The sequence below is a fragment of the Octodon degus genome, unplaced genomic scaffold, assembly GCF_000260255.1.
Source record: "Octodon degus isolate 3935 unplaced genomic scaffold, OctDeg1.0 scaffold00072, whole genome shotgun sequence".
Taxonomy (NCBI): domain Eukaryota; kingdom Metazoa; phylum Chordata; class Mammalia; order Rodentia; family Octodontidae; genus Octodon; species Octodon degus.
Window position 1 is genome coordinate 2,037,897 of NW_004524648.1, and position 2,976 is coordinate 2,040,872.

At 41.5% G+C, this 2,976-nt stretch overlaps 1 pseudogene; it reads right to left on the reverse strand.

Annotated features, from left to right (window-relative positions):
• Positions 1-1,463: 1,463 nt before the first annotated feature.
• Positions 1,464-1,884, reverse strand: LOC101580238 (annotated as a pseudogene).
• Between the last annotated feature and the right edge of the window lie 1,092 nt (positions 1,885-2,976).

The window sequence follows — 2,976 nt, forward strand, 5'->3', positions numbered from 1 at the left end:
TTTAAAATTATTATTTGGTGATATGAAGCAGTTCCACTGTGTAACTCATGTCTTAGTTTTCTGTGGAAGAAACAAAATACCAACACCCAAAGTTAAAGGAGGAAAGGTTTATTTAACTTATAGTTTGTAGAGGTCAGTCCATAATTGGCTGGCTGTAAGGCAGGGATAGCTAGCACATGGCAGAAGAGCAACCATTTATGGAGGTGCAAGACAGCAAAAGCAGTAAGAGGGAGACAAGCCTTTTTTGTCCCTTGTATCCAGTCTACTGGGATTAGGGCTGTGCATATTCAATCAGTGGACTGTTTCTACTTTTAATCCCAGTACTGTGTTATGAATCAGTCACACACACAAGATTCAGCCACCACTGAAAAAACCCTGTCACTGCATGAGGCTTTAGAGGGACATTTAAACACAAATCATAACATCCAGGCAGGCCTTGAATTTGAGATCTTCCTGCCTCAGTTGTTTCAGTGATTGGATCATAGCCATCTGTCACCATGCCTAGCTTAGTTCTCTTTCAAAAGAGAATTCAACTGAACAAGGCACATCCCCTATAGTCCCAGTGCTTGGGAGGCTGAGACAGGAGTACTGAGTATTGGCTTGAGTTCCAGGCCAACCTGGTCTACATAGTGAGCTCAAGGGCAGCTGGAACTAAATAGCAAGATTTTTCCCCACAAGACAAAGAATTGGGCCAGACGGCAGATGTCTGTAATCTCATTTACTCAAGAGGTAGTGTCGGGCGGGGAGAGGATTGGAAGTTTGAGCCCAGATTGGACAGGTTATCAAAACTCAGAAGATTGTGTTTTTTATTTTTATTTTATTATTGAGAAACAAATATCAATGAGACAGTTTCAAAGCTGATTAATAGGATGTTTTCAGTTATTAATATATTGTACATTGTTATCTTAGTGGTTTTTCATAGTACAAGAAGCAGACAGGCTGTCCAAACACTATTACTACAAATCTTTCTTCTCTTTGAATTAAACAAAAGTAGCTGTATGTCTATCCCAACTGTTCTGTATATACAAATACAAAATGATCCTTCAGTTGTATCCCCTTTTTCTTTCTTTCTTTTTTTTTTTTTTTGGTGGAACCGGGGATTGAACTCAGGTCCTTGCATTTGCCAGGGAAGTGCTTATTCCACTGAGCCATCTCCCCGGACCCCTCCCCCACCTTTTTTTTTGTTTAGTCCTGTCAGAGATGGGTATTCTGTTGGCATCTAAATACTATAGGTGCTTGCATTCAGCAAAACAATCCACCACAGTCCAGCAGTCCATGATAGTAGTGGGTTATCCGCAGAAGTTGTTGACTAGAGCCAAAAGATTGTGTCTTTTTTTTTTTTTTTAAACTATTAGGCAAAGAATCTCAGATGCCACCACTTTTAATGTCGTATACATCAAATTATAGCAAAAGACAACTACAATATGATGCCCTCTTTTGTTCATGAACAGAATACACATATATCACAGTAAACCAAGCTTATATTCCACCATCAAGTGTGGTTCCCTCATGAGCTTGCTTTGGGATGGATCATTGAGAATATCTTCAAATCCGATAGTCTCATCATTACCCCTCAAATATCCAATGAAAGGTTAGAGCTAGAAAGAAAGGGAAGACCCTGAACCTGCTGTACTGCTTTGAATTCCATTTGTAATTTAAGAGGAGCAAACAGACTTTGGATGTTTCTCAGTGTGGAAAAATTCATTTTATCTTGGTTGAGCGGGAAATTTTTTTCTGATAATTCAAGAGCATGACTTGGTAACAGTTCATTTTTCACACATGGAAAACCTTTTCGAAGAAGATCATGTCGTTCAAAAGGCCCCTTTGCTGAAAGTTCAGTAACTGGAATACTATCCTTTAGCTGAGATGTCCTCTGGCATTCATCTTCAGTCCGCTGTGTGAACGGTCGCCAAGATTGTGTCTTAAAGGTCTGCAAATCCAGGTCTATATAGTGAGTTCAAGGGCAGCTTGAATTAAATAGCAAGATAATATAGCTCAGTGGTAGAGAGCTCCTACCCCCCCCCCCAGCCCCCATTCTCAACACTGTGGTGGGGTGCATGTGTCAGTGTTAGATTCACAGTTTATAAGATAAAGTTAGAAGAAAATGTGAGGAACTAAAGATGTAGGTAGCATGTGGTAGCCCTTTGGGTTCTGTGCCTTGCACCCCCTAAAATGCTATTTGGGCTAAACAGCTCTTAATTATACAGTAGTAACATTCTGTAACTAACCAGTGGAATTTCTTTCATTAAAGTGGAATTTTATTTTATGGTTTTGGCGGAACCAGGGATTGAACCCTTGTGCTGAGCCTGAGCCATCTTCTCGGCCCCTAAAGTAGAATTTTTAAACTGATCTATTTTAAAAATGCATTGTTTTCTTTGTTCTACTCTCCCATTGTGAGTCTTTGTTTCTAGCTGTTTTTTTTTTTAACTTTTAAAAATTCATTTTTTGGGGGGGCAGAGAGATAGCTTAGTGGAATAAGTGCTTGCCTACAGGCACAAGGTCTTTGATCCCTGGTACCACTAAAGTAAATAAATATTTATTTATTTATTTGGTACAGGGTCTTGCTATGCATCTCAGACTCTAGGGATCCTCCTTTCTCAGCCTCCCCTGTACTGGAATTACAGGCCTGTACCACCACACCTGTTTTTGGTGGCTGGCACGGTGTGCCCAGGGTATTGGGGTTGGCATAGCATGCAGTACCGGGGATCAAACCTGGGTCCTTGAACCTGCCAGGCAGGTGCTTAGACTGCTGAGCTGTCTTCCCAGCCCCTCTAGCTGGATATATGTTTGTGTGTTTGCTTTTGGTCCTTTTGTCTCACTGTGCAGTTAGGCTGGCCTTTGTTGCCCAGGTTAGCCTCAAAAGCTTATAGTGGGGCTGGCCAGATAGCTCAGCAGATTAAAGCGCCTGTTTAGACAGATGCAGGGCCAGGGTTTGGTTCTCAGTGTGCCGTGATAGCCCTACCCCCACTCCCAGGG